Source organism: Lissotriton vulgaris, chromosome 6 (genome assembly GCF_964263255.1).
Source record: "Lissotriton vulgaris chromosome 6, aLisVul1.2, whole genome shotgun sequence".
Lineage (NCBI taxonomy): Eukaryota > Metazoa > Chordata > Amphibia > Caudata > Salamandridae > Lissotriton > Lissotriton vulgaris.
Window position 1 is genome coordinate 685,999,298 of NC_141694.1, and position 17,275 is coordinate 686,016,572.

The following is a 17,275-nucleotide window of genomic DNA, read 5'->3' on the forward strand; positions in this document are numbered from 1 at the left end:
AGGAAAGTTACACATCCAAGGCTGTGGGAACCTTACGGAGCGACTATAGCTATTAAAGACATCCCGCTGAGATTCCGATTGGCCCGCAGCCGGACATTGATTGATTGCCTGCAGGGTGATTGAGTGGATGGCTGCGCGACGATCAGGGCAGTGATTGAAAGGGGCCTAGTGATGTCAGAGGTTATTCGAGATGGAAGAAGAGGGCGGGGAGTTTGTGGAACGGAATGAATTGAAGGCGTGTCTGTAACTAAGCCTGGCTGGAGGCGCAGACTGTGAGCCTATGCCGGTGGGAGGCCCCGAGCTAGACTGCAGGCACTGGACACAAACACAAGAGATGGCTGCCGGCCTGCTCTTGCGCCAATACTGATTGGACTGTGCCGGTGCCCTAGTGCCAGAACAAAGAACTGGTAAGGGCGCCTGCTACTACCGCCTCAACGAAGCTGGGGCGGGAGATTGTTGTGCTGGGGCTGGGAGTCCACGAGCGAGAACACCCACCGGATGGAGACGTGGGCCGCTGGGGGGGGGGGGGGGGGCGCCGGGCGTGGTTGCACCTCAGGCTGAAGAGGAAATCGGGACAGCTACCTGCTGTATCCGTGTTATTGTTGTAGGAATAATCGTAGCACGTCTAGTCATCAGGACATGCGTGTGCTGATCAGTCTGAGTGTGACATTAAAAGGAAAAAGTAAAGGACGCGTGCACACAGTTTTCTAGGGCAGTCAGAACACTCCCAGCGCCAGTGATCACACCGGGAGAGTTTGCATGTTTCCTCTTGGCGGGGGCGGAGGGGCTTGGTCGTGCTGGAGGATATTGCCGATAAAGAAAACAAGCGCTCGTGTATAGAGTAGCGGATAAAAGCGGATATGGAAGAACGCTACATTAAACAAGACGGAGGGAGAGAAGGGGAGGGGGGAGGAGAAATGCGACACGGCGGGCAGGGGAGGGGGCGGAGCGGGGAGAGGGTGTTAAAGCAGCCGGCTGAGGGAACTGATGTGCACGCGCTTTTAAGCTCAATGCGCATGCGCATTGAGCTTAAAAGTCACGGGCACTGCAAGGAATCGCCACGATTCCTTGCAAGTTAGTTAAAGAGTGGTTAAGCCCCCATAGTCTCGCAAGCTCGATGCGCATGCGCATCGAATAGCGAGACCTAAAAAGCATTCTTTTGTTTTCTTAACTACTTTGGCACGAAAATGTTTCCATTGTATTTATGTTCGGCATGGTAAGTTTTGTGCAGAACCATCAAAGAAGGTGAAAGGCCACAAAAAATACCTTTTTGGGGGAGGCGAATTCTACAGATCAGCTGTTGCACACGGCCGGGCTTGGCTCCGCTGTGTGTCACTCGGCCGGGCTTGGCTCCGCTGTGGTGTTCCTGGCCGGGCTTGGCTCCTCCATCATTTTCCTGCACCGTGGTGTTCTCGGCCGGGCTTGGCTCCACCGGGGGACGCTCAAACTCCAACCCCCAGCAGCGTCAGCGCAACAGGACGCCGCCTACGCAAAAGGGAAGCGCTGGGAGGCGCATTAAGGAGAGCACGCCGGAGAGCGCATTGGGAGGCGAATTCTACAGATCAGCTGTTGCACACGGCCGGGCTTGGCTCCGCTGTGTGTCACTCGGCCGGGCTTGGCTCCGCTCTGGTGTTCCTTGCCGGGCTTGGCTCCGCCATCATTTTCCTGCACTGTGGTGTTCTCGGCCGGGCTTGGCTCCGCCGGGGGACGCTCAAACTCCAGCCCCCAGCAGCCTCAGCGCAACAGGACGCCGCCCACGCAAAAGGGAAGCACCGGGAGGCGCATAAAGGAGAGCACGCCTCCTCGTCCCGCGGGACGCGCGCGGGAGCGCCCGGGGCTAAGCCCGGGCAAAGGGCGGGCCCTCTGTGGCCCTCAGAGGCCTGAGGAGACTGGACTGGGCCAGGGACTTTACATCGTTTTTCGGACCTCCAACGTGCTGCGAGCACGTAAGACTTTTTGTCATATCTTTTGACTTTTCTTGTGTTTGTAGACCAGAGGGTATTAGTGTGTAAGGTTTGTACCAACACTATTTATAATGTCTAAACCTAAAACGGACAAGGTGGTGGTGGGTCCCGCCTCTCTGGATAACTATCTGGTTAAGAAAGTAAATCAGATAAACAATGATAGACGTGCCTCTTTGGGGAAGAGCACTATGACAGTGGAATTACCAGAAAAATCCCCAACTACTCTGACCCAAGACATTGAGGCTAACACGAGTGATGTTATTTCTGTAGATCCTCCATTGCCCATTATAATGAGCGTCGAGGTCCATTCAGATTCACTGGCCCTGTTAAGCGAAGATACCGGTGTGCTGAATGAGACCCAGCCTGAAACTAGGCCCCTGAGAACTTGCAGGACAGTACCTTAAAAAGAGGCGGTGAAGCACAATAACTCTAAGGCTAAAAAAAGGACGGCAAGGCACTTAATAGTCCTGCTATAACCCCTTTTGTATTTACTGGCACTAATGGTAATGGTGTTAATCTAAACTCTGATCAGCTTGCTTCACTCATAAAAAATCTAGAAGTCTCTTTAACAGCGAAGATACAGGAGCTTATTAAACCATTAACCAATAAGATTGAAAACCTGGTAAAGGAAGTGGCGAGGTTGGGTGGTCTGTTATCGACACAGCAGATTGCAACATCTATTGGTAATGTACACCCTGGGGGAAAAGGGAAAGAAGCTGTGAAAGTTAATGATCTGCGGAATAAGGGGAGGGGGAATACTGTTGCAGCAGCTGCCACGGGGACTGAAACACCTAACCGATTGGACGCCCCTGTGGTAACTGCTTCGCAGCTACAACCGACTATAGCCCCCCAAAGCAGTAGAGCCCCTAGACCCCCGAGGTATAATCGTTATCTAAATTTGCCACCAGACTGTGCACCGTTAGTGGCAGTATTGACCAATGTTCCCCCTTGTGGTACCCATCCCGCATCTCCTTATGATGAATCCCACACCTCTTTGAAAAACAAGGCAGTGGCGTGGCTTAATAAAAATTGTGGCTTTCCCATTTCATATTCTGACCAGATAATGGCAGTAAGGCGTGTAAATTGGGTGGGACCTTCCAAAAAGATAGGGTCTGGGGATTGTATAGTTATAAATTTTAAACACCCCCAGCATGTGGCAACTGTCCTTCTGAGAGCTTCTTCATTGGTATACAATGAGAATAGTATCTGTGTGCGCCCATTGGGATACTTTTATGCACATTTGTGCAAACCCACACCCCAACAGAGTTTAACCAGGCGGGTGTTTGAACCTTATACTCCAGTCCAGGACACTCAATTCATCTATAACATCACTAATCCCTGTGGGTCAGGTGGACCGAACGAAATTTACAACAGGAATACTAGCGCTGGGCGCTATCAATATGGGTTGAATGCCAACACACAGAACAGGTATGAAGTGTTATCCGGTCTTGAGCTGTGTGATTGACGGGTGGCACCTGCGGCTCAGGTTACTGTGGCTACAGGTGAATCTATAAACTCAGAAAACCCGGTGGGTATAACGTCAGGATGTCATGTTGTCTCATGGAATATTGCTGGCCTCGCGGCCAAAATGTCTGATGAAAACTGGGTGACCTATATCAAGCAATTTACGATCATCTGCCTACAAGAAACATGGGAGGTGGGATGTAACCTATCTTTGGAAGGGTATAAGGCCTTCTATGTGCCAGCTTTCCCATCAATAAGGGGTAGGCCTAAGGGGGGCCTTGTAATTTTTGTCTACATATTAATACCCTGTGAAGTACGAAGAATTGAATCACAGCATACAGGTGTAATGGGCCTAGTTTTATCTGGAGGTAATTGCCGTGTTGGTATGGTGAATTTTTATAATGCTACTCAAGATAGTGCAGGCAGGAATCAAATTCTTATATTAAACTCTTTTGTTTCTAGCTCTATGAAAGATCTGGGCCATAACCTCATGATCATGGGGGATTTTAATGTGCATCCTTGCGTAGATCCATTGAATAAATGTTTACCAGAAATGTTTTGCGAACGTGCGGGCTGTCTCCACATGGAGCATACTAAGGAGGGGGAATTGTGTAATGACTTGTTGGATGACTTTGACCTTTCACTGGCTATGGCACTAAGGGACCCGCTATACTGTTTTGATATCCCTGCCTTTAAAGGGCATGGCAGGGGTACCTTCATCGACCATATACTGGTCTCTCAGACGATGCAAACCTTCTTAGACTCTTTTTGCATTGTCTCAAGCGAATTTAGTGACCATAACCCTCTAACAATCTGCCTAAAATGTCCCTGGTTAAAAAAGGGTAATAAGATTAATAGTCAAGGCAGGCTGGGAACAACAGATGGGAGGAGGCGGCTAAAATGGTCAATGGTCTCTGCGGATATTCTCTATAAAAATATTGTCGAAAGGTGTGCAGAGGATATCAAAGATTGTACCAGTGAGGGGGGTGATCCTAGGCAGGTCCTAGCAGCTTATCAAAATGTTTCGGAGAAGGTGTCAGAGTTATTATCTGTGCCTAATAAAAACCAGGTGAAAATAGGTCCGAGGTGGTTCAGCCATGATTGCACTAAAGCTGCTCGCAAACTGAGGTTTGCTTTGTCAGCTACCCCGAGGAATCGGGAGAACGTAAAATTATGCAGAAAGGAATATAAGGCTATCACTGCCTCTCGTAAGGAATTCCTAAGAAAAGAGGCCTGGGAGGAATTACTTGATCCCTCCACTCTGAATAGCAGCACCAAGTTCTGGGCACTGGTTAAAAAACCTTTTTTGGCTGAGGACCCAGGAGACGGACTTGACTGCTGCATAACCAAAGAGGATTGGGAATGTCACTTTAAAAACCTGTACCACTATGAGGATTCTGTAATCATGGATGTCGCCCCCCCTGACAGGGGTGGCGCTATTACATTTGATAAAAGTGAGGTCTTGGCTGCCATAATGGGTCTCACTGCAAATAAAGCCCCGGGACCTGACGGAATACCACCGGATCTTTACAAATCTGATCCTGCTTTCTGGGCACCTATTCTGGTGGCTGTATTTAATGCTGCAACCATAGTGGGTTGTCCGGGAATGTGGGGATTGTCAACTATAGTCCCTGTCTTCAAGAAGGGAGATAGGGGAAGTGCTCTCTGCTACCGACCAATATCTTTAATAGATTCAATGGTTAAGATCATGGGGAGAGTCCTACTTCAACGTTTAACAAGCTGGTCAATTGAAAATAATATTATGTCTACTTCCCAATATGGCTTCTGCGAAGGCCGCTCTACCATAACCCAGTGTCTCAACCTGTTTCTTATTTTGAATAAATACACTGTTGTAAAGAAGGGAGCAGTACACCTTGCCTTCATGGATCTGTCCTCAGCCTTCGACTGTGTTAACAGGGGGAGGCTGTGGCGGACCATGAGGGTTAAAAGTGTTTATAGGGGGATTGTGGATTTCCTTGCGGATTTGCACAATGACACAAGAGCCAATGTGAGGTTCTCATCCAACGGGGAAACTACGGGAAATTTTAGTATTAATAAAGGAGTACGTCAGGGCTGTATCTTGGCCCCATTTCTTTTTAATTTTTATATAAATGACTTAGATGCCGTACTCCAGGAGGTAAAATCAGATTGTCCCAGAGTCGGTACGAGGGGTATTCCTTTACTTTTATACGCATACGATGCGGTTTTAATTTCAAGAACAGAAAAGGGTCTCCAGGCACTCTTGAATGTTTTTAATAACTTCATGACTGATAGGGACCTTAAGGTCAATAATTCTAAATCCTATATAAAGCATGTTGGCCGCCAATCAAAAAAGAAGTTCATTTTTAAACTAAATGATGTCCTGATCCCCATCACCCATACGTTTTCATATCTTGGTGTCTTATTTGATACAAAGCTTAGTTGGGCTCCACATGTGGCAAGGAAGAAGGGGGAAATGACTAGAGTAAATGCCTCCATCTTCAACTTTGCCACTAAATTGGGGAAAAAGCCAAATGTTGCCATGATGAAATTATACAATGCTAAATCAATAGCCACCGCAATCTATGGCAGCGAAATATGGGGCTATGCAAACGGTGAACAGCTACAGATAACTGAAAATAACTTCTTAAAGCGTTTGCTTTGTGTCCCAGTAAGTACATCGAATTTAGCGGTACATGAAGAGCTGGGAAGCCAGTATTTATCCGACATTGTTGGATTAAGACCACTGTTATGCTGGGTAAAATTATGGTTAAATCAGGAAATTCCTTTAACCCACCAGATAGTGGAAGATCTTGTATCGCTTGATCATGCAATGTGTGTACCATGGCTTAAATACTTGAAGTCCCAATTTTTGAAGCTTGGATGTCTGAACTTGTTTGAAAACCCGAACGAAATAGTTAAGGGTGATGTTGCAGCAATTAAGAGGGTCTTTTACATGGATCGCAGTGCCCTTAGAGAAGAAGTTGAGCTCTTGAAACCTAATGTTAGGAAGTATATCATGTTAAGAACTTGTGATACTATGGAACTGTACCTAACATGCTCCTTTACCTCCCATGAGAAATTTTTGCTGACACGGTTCAGGTTTAACATCTTCCATCACCTTTTAATCAGACCAAATTTGGACATTTTTAAGAAAACTGCAGCTCCCTGTGGCTGCGACGGGAAGTCTCCACAGGATATGCAGCATTTTATATTTTTATGTAAATTTTATGAATACCCCCGTAGGCGGTATCTTGTCACTCTTTTAAAGAGATTAAATTTAATCAAATTAGACCTGCCCTCATGTATTTACAGCTCTTTGACACTGACAGTGTCCTCCAGGTGCTAGAATTTTTAAAACTAACTATGAGATTAAGAAAATGTTTAGATGAGTAATTATGATTCTGATAGATACATCTGCTGTGTGGATTCCTCACCTTGTGAATATCCCCCTTGCGTCAGCAACATTCGGAAATTCTTTTGTAGCCTCGCGCTGACGTGGACTCGGACGTCATAGAGACACGACATCGCTCGCGACTCCGCTGACGTCACCGACTCCTACAATAGGCCCACGCCGGCGTGATGACATCAGTTCCCTTTTTTCCGCGTCGTCGACGCTAACGGTTTAACGGGTTACTCTGTAGCTTCTAGTATCCTATTACTTTGTTTCCTCGATTCTCCATTCTCTGACCTTTTTGCTCGGTTGTCATGTCGACAAAGAAGACAGGGTTTAAGCCTTGTAGAGAATGTGGGAAGATGATGTCCGTTACGGACCCTCACCAAGACTGCATATGGTGTTTGAGCTCGGATCACGACGTTGAAGGTTGTTCATCGTGCCAGAAGATGAATCCGAAGGCTCTTCGAGAGCGGGAATCGAAGCTCCTGGTGGCCAAGCTTAAAGCAAGTAAGGTTAGAAAGTCTTCGAAGCACTCGAAGAGATCGAAGTCGAGATCCAGGTCGAGGTCTCGTGAGGCGTCAGCCTCGAAGTCTTCGTCTGACCACGCTTCCGGTTCTCGGAAAAAACATAAGAAGAGGAGGCATGAATCCCGTCATCATTCAGGGGATAAGTCTGGTTCAAGATCGAGATCTCCCAGGAGGGTGAAGTCGAAGGTGATTCCTCCACAAGTGTCGGATCATGAAGGTGAGGCTTCGCCTTCGGAGTCGGTGGCCCATTCTCCGACTCCGGTTCCGGATCCGACTCCGGCTCCGTCTCCGTCTCCGGCTCATTCTCCGACTCCGGATGACGCCGATGGAGTTCCTGTTGAGGGAGAGTCTTCGAATCCTGTTGAAGAAACCGATTCAAACCTACCTCGTGGTCATCTTGAGCATCTACCATTCTCGACACCAGGTCAGGACCCTTCCGCGTTTTTAAACGCGATGTATGGTGTTTTCTCTAGATCATGGTTCCCCTCTGGTGCGCCTTTGGGTCCCATGGGTCCTATGTCCTTTAATTTGGGTGTTCCTCACTCATATGCTCCGGCACCATTCATGCCGTTCATGCCAACCCCGACTCCGCTGTGGTAGTACCAAGCTCCACCAGGGTCGACGCCGGTATCGACGCCGGCCCGCCCGAAGTCGATGACTCCGGCTCCGACGTCACCGGCTCCAAGCAAGTCTATGGATCCTCCTTCCAAGCCCTCGGATTCGGTTCCGAAGTCGGCTCCGGCGCCGTCGGATTCGGCTTTGGATTCGGCTGCACTTCGAGTCAAATTCAGGTCTCGAAGAGAAGCTCAACGTCTGCTTGAACAACAGAGGATTGATGAGTCTTCTTCTGACATGGAGGAAGGTGAGCTGGATGGGGGCAGTTTCGACGACCTGGCAGAGGCAAGTGGTCTCGAGTTTTCCCCGGAATGGTCTTTGCCTTCGGGATCTGATACTCCCTCCAGGGATGTTCAACCGTATCATGTAGTCATGAAGAAGGCAGCTGGACTTTTGGGTTTGTCTTTGCCTACTGTCGAATTTAAGTCGAATTTACTGACTGAGGTTCTTCATTCTCCAAGTCAGGCAGTGGAGCCTTTACTTCCATTTAATGAAGCCTTAAAGGAACCCATTATGGAGGTATGGAAAAAGCCTTTCTCTGCTCCTGCAGTTTCCAAGAACGTGGCTAGGAGATATAGGGTGGCTCCTGAGGACACTGCATTCTTGTCATCACACCCGTCTCCTGAGAGCTTGGTGATTCAGGCTGCATGTTCTAAAAAGTCGATTGGGGCTTTTCCGCAGGTGCCTGGCGACAAAGAGGCCAAGAAACAGGACCAAATTGCTAAAAAGACTTTTTCTTCGGCTAGTATGGCACTGAAATCTACTAATGCCACTTGCCTTATGGGAAGATACATTCATGCTCTAATGGACTCTATGCGTTCATTAATCCCTAAGGTTCCTGAGGATAGCAGAAAAGACTTTGAGGAAGCCTTGTCTGACTCTCAAGCGGCTGCCCGTCAAGTCATCCAAAGCGGGCTTGATACTGCGGATTCTGTGGCGAGGATCATGGGCACAGCGGTTGCCACTAGGCGTTCAGCCTGGTTGAAGTCATCCGATTTTTCAACTGATGTGCAGTCTGCTTTATTGGATTTGCCTTTCAATGGTGAGGGGCTCTTTGGGAGAAAAGCAGATGCAGCCTTGGAAAGATTCAAGGACAGCAGGGCGACGGCTAGATCTCTTGGCCTTCAGGTCAGAGGTTCTACGACCAGGAAATTTAGAGGTTTTGGCCGCTCCTTTCGTATATATAGACAAGGACAGCAGCAGCAACAACAGCAGCAGCAGCAGAATACCTTGTATAGATCATACAGGGGGAAGCAGAGAGCACGTCCTCGAGGGCGTCAGCCCAATTCCTCCTCTACCTCCACCAACCCCCATCCACAGAAAAGCAGCCCTAGATCCGCCATTCAGGATCATGTAGGCCCAGTGGGGGGCCGGCTTACCCACTTTCTACGAGATTGGGAATCGGTTACATCAGATCTTTGGGTTCTCAATCTCGTAGAAAATGGGTATGCCCTTCCCTTTCGGGAATTCCCTCCCAATTACCCTCCTTGCCAAGGGTATTGCTCAGAGGAACATCTGTTTCTCCTTCAGGAGGAAGTCCAAACTCTATTGAGGAAAGGTGCGATAGAGGTGGTCCCAGAGCGGGAAAGGGGTCAGGGATGCTACTCCCGGTATTTCCTGATTCCCAAGAAGGATGGCAGGCTTCGTCCTATCCTGGATCTCAGGATCTTGAATTTTTACCTGAAGCAGGAGAAATTCAAGATGCTCACCCTTGCTCAGGTTCTTCAGGCTCTGCTGGAAGAAGACTGGATGGTGTCGCTCGACTTGCAGGATGCGTATTTCCACATTCCCATCCTGAAGTCGCACAGGAAGTATCTCCGTTTTACGGTGGGATCGCAGCACTATCAGTTTGCTGTCCTTCCGTTTGGACTTACTACTGCGCCTCGAGTCTTCACCAAGGTGATGGCAGTGGTGGCGGCGCATCTCAGAAGATCGGGGATTCCTGTATTCCCCTATCTGGACGACTGGCTGATCAAAGCGGAGTCGTCGGAGATTGTGCTTCATCATCTGCAGGAGACAACCCAGTTGTTGTACAGGTTGGGTTTTTCGATAAATGTACCCAAATCTCACCTGGTGCCCTCCCAGCGCAACCTGTTCATTGGTGCTGTACTGGACACAACTGTATGTCGTGCATTCCCTCCACCTCAAAGGATTCGCGACATACAGGAAATGGTCCCTTTATTTTACAATGGAGCGGTTGTTCCGGTCCTGAAGGTCCTTCGCCTGCTCGGTCTAATGGCTTCTTGCATTCTCCTGGTCCACCATGCACGCTGGCACATGAGGGCACTCCAGTGGTGCCTCCGCAGGCAGTGGTATCAGCACAACGGAGATCTCAGGGAGTCAGTGAAGATCTCCAGAGAAACTGCAGCGGATCTGTCTTGGTGGGGAGTGGAAGGCAACCTGTCTCAGGGGAAGCCTTTTCATCTGCCTCCTCCGGTGGCCACGGTGATATCGGATGCATCCACTCTAGGGTGGGGTGCTCATCTGGGGGATCTGGAGGTCAAGGGTCTTTGGTCTCCAGAGGAAAGGTTGCTTCACATCAACCTTCTAGAATTGCGGGCGATTCATTTAGCGCTCAAGGCCTTCCTCCCTTCCCTTCGCGGTCAGTCAGTTCAAGTCCTGACGGACAACACGACCGCGATGTGGTACATCAACAAACAGGGAGGAGTGGGATCGCAGTGTCTCTGCAGGGAGGCACTGCGTCTCTGGTCCTGACCGGGGTTCTGAACGTTCGGGCAGACGGTCTCAGTCGGCAGTTCTCTGCCGACCACGAGTGGAGGCTTCACCCGGAGGTGGTTCACAACATCTTTCAGATGTGGGGGACTCCTCGGGTGGACCTGTTTGCCACTAGCGAGAATGCTCACTGCCCGTCATTCTGCAGTCTCCAGTATCAAGGAGCCTTGGGGGACGCGTTTCAGTTGAGCTGGGGAGGTCAGCTCCTTTACGCGTTTCCTCCCATACCCTTGATTCCTCGGGTTCTGAGGAAGATTCGCCAAGACCGGGCCCAAGTTATATTGGTCGCCCCGGATTGGCCAAGAAGGGTGTGGTACTCAGATCTTCTCCACCTCTCCTCTCACCGGCCGCTCCGTCTCCCTCTCAGGGCAGACCTCCTCTCTCAGATGGAGGGGCAGGTTCTACACCCCCACCTCCAGACATTACACCTTCATGCCTGGAGATTGAGCGGGGCAACCTGAATTCCTTTTCCCTCCCGCCTGACATTGTGGATGTCATCTTATCCGCCAGGCGTGACTCCACTAATCCATCTATTCTTATAGATGGTCGAAATTTGTTGAGTGGTGTAGGGAGAAGTCTATTGACCCTGTGAGAGCCCATTTATCTGATATACTACAGTTTGCTCTTTCTCTGGCGCAGCAGGGGCTTGCTGTTGCTACTGTGAAGGGCTACCATTCGGCGCTGTCAGCTTTTCTCTGCTTGCCTGACCAGCCGTCTCTTTTTAAGTCTCCCGTGGTCTTGAGATTTTTGAAGGGCCTCACAAATAAGTTCTCTCCTTCACCTTTTATTGTGCCTCAGTGGGATTTAAATCTTGTTTTGTCCTTTCTGATGGGTGCTCCGTTTGAGCCTCTTCACAAATGTCCCATGAGGCTTCTTACCTCTAAAACAGTCTTCCTCGTTGCAATAACCTCGGCAAGGAGGGTAAGTGAGCTTCAAGCTCTGAGTTCTAAGCCCCCTTTCCTGACCATTCATGCTGATCGAATGGTTCTCAGGACCAGGGCTGCTTTTCTGCCTAAGGTGGTGACTCCCTTTCATTTGAGTCAGTCCATTACCCTACCTTCCTTTTATCCTCCCCCTCACCCTTCTAAGGAGGAAGAGAGACTGCACCGTCTGGACCCTAAGAGGGCGGTTTCCTTTTACTTGGACAGATCCAAGGATTTTCGTTTGGAGGACCAGCTTTTCGTTGGGTTTGCTGGTTGCAAGAAGGGAAGAGCGGTCCATAAAAGAACCTTATCAAGATGGATCGTTCTCTGCATTAAGATCTGCTACTCTTTGGCCGGTAAGGAACTTCCAGAGGGTATAAGGGCTCATTCTACAAGAGCTAAGTCTTCGACCTCTGCGTTGGCTAGAGGTGTGCCTGTTGAGGATATTTGTAGAGCGGCAACTTGGTCTTCCCTCCACACTTTCGCGAAGCATTACTGCTTGGATACCGAAGTCAGGAGGGACGGCTACTTTGCGCACTCTGTCCTTCAGGATTTCCTGGTTTAGAAGAGTGGACACCCTCCTCCGGGAGTGGGGACTGCTGTGGAACTCTATTCACAAGGTGAGGAATCCACACGGCAGATGTATCTATCAGAAGAACAAGTTACTTACCTTCGGTAACGCTTTTTCTGGTAGATACAATATCTGCCTGTGGATTCCTCACTGACCCACCCGCCTCCCCGTTGTCCACTCTTCTATGCCAGAGTTATTGTACTGTAATGTATATTTATTTTGTTGTCGAGAAAATGTATTGCTTTCCTGCATTTGCTTTACACTGTGTGTTTTGCCTTGACTATTGTATACTGTGTATACTTTGTATATATCTACTGTCATTGGTCCGTCCGTGTGCCTCGATGGCACGGAAAAAAGGGCGGAACTGATGTCATCACGCCGGCGTGGGCCTATTGTAGGCGTCGGTGACGTCAGCTGAGTCGCGAGCGATGTCGTGTCTCTATGACGTCCGAGTCCACGTCGGCGCGAGGCTACAAAAGAATTTCCGAATGTTGCTGACGCAAGGGGGATATTCACAAGGTGAGGAATCCACAGGCAGATATTGTATCTACCAGAAAAAGCGTTACCGAAGGTAAGTAACTTGTTCATTAGCTGAAGTCCAACGCACTAATGCACTTTGTTGTACGTGGGCACTATTTGCACTTTATCTGTGGTATTGATTTTGTCTACTCACTCTCCCAAGAAAAGTGTATGATGTATGAATTATGATTGACTTTGTAAATGTTATGGTGTTTTTATGATGAAATGTGTAATGATTTTGTGCTTTTATGGATTGCAATATATCCGAAATAAAGTCAATTTGAATGAATACCTTTCCCATTTTAATCCCATATACGTCCTTAGTCTCCTCTACATTAGCATGAAAGTATAACTTCCTTTCCTTAAGGATGCATCTTTGTTTGTTTTTCTGTAAATCCAGTCAGCTGAACGTTAGTCTGCGGATGGGTTCACAGACCCAAATTAACAAAATAATGTAATGGAATCTGATTGGATGAGGGAACTTTTTATCCTGGCATCCCGTTTTTGAGTCTCTGTGCCCAAAGCTTGGCCCACAGACTTTAAGCTTCTGATTGGCTAGCTGCAACTCAAAAGAATATGTTACAGCAGCAATTCAAGGACGCAGGGCTCAGTCTCGGGGTCCTTAATAAAGAAAGAGTAAAAGAAAACCTGAAGATCTTAATGGTGCAGTGGAATTAACTCCTGACATTCTTTATCTTTTTGGGGACACCACAGGGATTCCCCCTCCAGTCAAATCTTAAAAAAAAGAAAAAAAAAGAAAATAGATTTTGCTGTTGTTCGTGCACTCTGTGGCCGGGTTTGTAGACCCAGAAGCAAGGAACTGAATCGAGGGAACCTTGTCATGGGGTCCATGAACAACATGGCAAGGGCTCTTGGATCCTTGCTGAGTCGCCTGTATTACCAGATCTGGAATTTGCAAGATGTCCAGTATGGACCCAGAAGCCTCTAAGGGTTCACAAAACACAAAAAATTAAACACAATCCCAAACAAAATTACAAATAAATATATCAAACGGACATGCACCCGATTGGCTGTCCATGATTGGCTGTCTAAAGGCAGTGCGCTGCGGTAGTTGGTACCTGAGACTGCTTCGGCCTGCCCAAAGACCAGGGTAGGGAGTACTTTCAGAGAAATTTGAAGTAGTACAACTTGAGAAAAAAAAAAGTTCAGTGGTAAATTACAGTTAAAGTGAATTTATTGTTAGGATTGGTTATCACACTTTCATGTATGTGTCAAAAAAAGCTATGAATTTAAATTCATGTACCAAAATCACAGTTAAAGTGAAGTTATGGTTACAAAATAAAAAGTTAAAACCACTTCAATTTGCCAGCTATAGTAGTTTCCGCAGTCCGTAATTCACACAGTTAGTAGCCAGGCAGCCCATAACTTGCACATTAAATGCAATGCTTATATAATACATACACTCAGGACCTCGGAATGCCATGAACATTGATATCATTGATGACAATAGAAATGACATCCATGTTTGTTTCTCTACCATCCACCTATGGGCTTCGGTGTGGAGGGATTTGTCTCAAGCCTTGGTAATGACATGCAGTTTGCCTGCAGCAGCAGAGCTTCTTTATAACTGCTTTTTAGTTACTTTCTTTAGGCAGTATTTCACAAATACATTTCAGCTTCCATTAGAAACGAAAATAAAGTTTCCCTTATTTGCCTCAACATGTACTTACCTACATTTACATACCCAGAAATAGTTGCTGATTTAAATTGTCTATCACATTTATGATTACATAGTAAATAATAATGTATTAAACATATCTACCCCACATTTGGAGGTTGAGGGGGCCGAGGGTGTTAAGGAAAGTAAGATAATTGAAGAAAAACAATTGTACATAAACTTCCGTTGTAAAACTCTCTATAATGACCCCTTTACAGTCATTCTGATCAAAAGAATCTTCTTTAAAGCATCCATTGGGCCCAGCCAAATCGACGCCGCAGTCATGTTATATCACTAATCAACCCATCTTATATCATGATCTGCAATGTGTCACGTCCTTCTCCACATTCTATTGACCTCCTCACCAATCAAGGTGCCTTGCAGTACTCTTTCTTCCTTCCTTGCAACTTTCTTTTCGTATAGTGTGGTGTTTTTATTTCGTTCTGAACTACAATCTTCCACTTCAAAAATCAATGCTTATATGTGATCTCTTTTCTTCTTGGCGCTTCGATCGCTTTTTCTGGGGGGACAACCTCCCTGTTTAGTAGCCACCTGCAATTCCAACCTTTTATGTGTAGCTCTGGCCTTTTGCTTAGCACTGCCAGCAGGTTCAAACCATAATAACGTTCCATACATCATCTCTGTTATGCTCTGAATGTAATGCAGGATAGTTTGCTTGCCCAAGGTAAGATCCAGATGGATAGGTAGTTCCCAGCCTGGACACTGGTGTGTCCCTCCATGAGTCTCTAGTTCAGGAAGTACTCATATTCTTTCCTCTTCCATATGAGACTCTTTGAAGTGACAGACTCCTTTCACAATGTCTATGTGCCTAGTACTGGGAGCGCCTCATATATGGGGAGCAAAAGGCCTTCCCCTTTGTGGTTCTTGTCACTGCATGGGTGCTTCAGCATCCACAGTATGCTAGACAACTACAATAGAGCTGCTACATCACTAATGTTCCGTTTTTTGCCTCCTTTGTTGCCACACTACACTTGTGAGACAGGGATTTGAAGCAGAGCTCTGACAAGTCTTGTTCTTCTCTAGCACTTATACCATTGCTTCCCTATATTAGAAACCTTCGCCAACGGTTCCTAGTGGTGCTCTGTGTCAAGTCTCCAGAGTGGCATACCGCCAGTCCTCAAAGAAACCATTTTCTTCTAATAATTCATTGTTCCTAGAGGAAGCAGTGTAATCTCAGTGTACACTTACTGAAGCACTTCATGCTATCTTTAAAGTAAACTAGTGGATGCACTTCTGCTTTCCACTAAATACTAAATATCTTGCTAGAACCAAGGAGCACTGAACCTCATGTATTGTTTGAACCCCTGAGGGTTATCCTAGTGCCCATGCCCCGCTGGCTTTGCTGGTGTACCGTCGTCCTCTATCAGAGCAGAATATACACATATTGCACCCACATGCCCATAGGAGTTCTTTTTTCTGAAAGCAGTCCATTTATCCTGGAGCATGATGTTTAGCTTGTGTCTGGCAATCAGATGATGATCATCTATTCAAATGTTTGTTGTTCAGACGCTTGTTATTTTCTTTTCCAATTTCAAAATCTCTGGATTGTTGTTCATAAAACCAGAAGAAAAGGAAATTAGTCCTTTTGTTTTTTTTCAGTGAATTATTAGAATTGTTTTTTATTGAAATGTTAAGCAAGATCTTATTACCATACCCGACCCTCTGTGGTCGTCTAAATTTCCACTGCACGTGGCCTTTTGTCTGTGCCTGGTGTGGCGTGTAGATGCATGGCCTGTGGCCAGGCCCTACACCCAACCCCCCACAGGTGGCAAACCCCATGGACACCCACCCCACATTATTATTTTTTGTAATACATTTTCCTGGTCCCACGGGAGTCTCCTGGGATGGCTGGAAACCTCCAATTTCGTATTCCCTTATTTTGGGCTGGTAGATCACTCTGGGACTCCCTCTTCTCCCTCCCAGAGGTAGGGGATAAGGATACCCCTATTCTGCCACTTTATATGCTATTTTTAAAAACATTTTGAGGGACCAAATCCTGTGTTCTGCAATGGTGACCACAACATCCATTTTTCTGTGTCGGTGTCCAATTTTCTTTATGGAAATTGCATGTGGAAATAGCATTTTGGGATCTCCACACCTTTTTCTCAGCACCCATTTGAAGGAGCATCCTGACACGATCTAGGAAGGAGCTGAAGTGGATGAACTTTTGTTTTTGGAAAGTTTCATTAAGATTTGTCAAACTGTGCCAAAGTTATTTAGTAAAAGAAAAAATGCTCTTCTTATAGAAAGTCTGACCTAACTAAAACTACACAGTACCAAGAGTCCCTCAGCTCCTCTATATTCATTACTTGTTTCAGTTTCACTTATTGAGCAATTTTCGCTGTTTTAGTGAGCTAAATGCGATGATAACCTCCAGAAATTTGAATGGGAAAGTTACTTTTGGGGAGTACTTTTACTCTTACTTTCCACCACCCCTCTCGCAATTGTTAGAAAAGTCTCGCAAACAAAGTCTAGATGGTCATTTTGTTATGTTATATATAGTCCAACGAACACCTTTGGTGGAAATTACGCTTTAAGCATAACTATAGAGTGGATGGAATTTTGGTAATATGCACACTGGATGTTGTACTTTTAAGTGGAAGGTGCACCAGAAATGAAGTCAAGATAGCAAGTTTAGTCCATCATCCTTCTTTATTTATAATTGAATTAAAATCAGCCATCAGCCAACACGTTTCGTTCCTATCACATTAGGAACTTCATCAGGGCTTTGTCCATCAAGTAGTGTATTCACAATATTCTAGTTGATATAATATTGCCAGGAAATTCTCCCAAGAATCTGTGTATCAGGTCAAGTCAGCTCCCAGCTCATGATCAGAGTCTTTAAGAATCCTGGTCCTGGCAAGGTCGCCAACTTTCAGGTTTA

At 46.8% G+C, this 17,275-nt stretch overlaps 1 protein-coding gene across 1 annotated transcript in view; it reads left to right on the forward strand.

Moving 5' to 3' along the window:
- Positions 1 to 17,275, forward strand: part of ASCC3 (activating signal cointegrator 1 complex subunit 3) — a 2,217,780-nt gene that overhangs the window by 803,196 nt on the left and 1,397,309 nt on the right. The gene's annotated exons all lie outside the window — the stretch shown is intronic.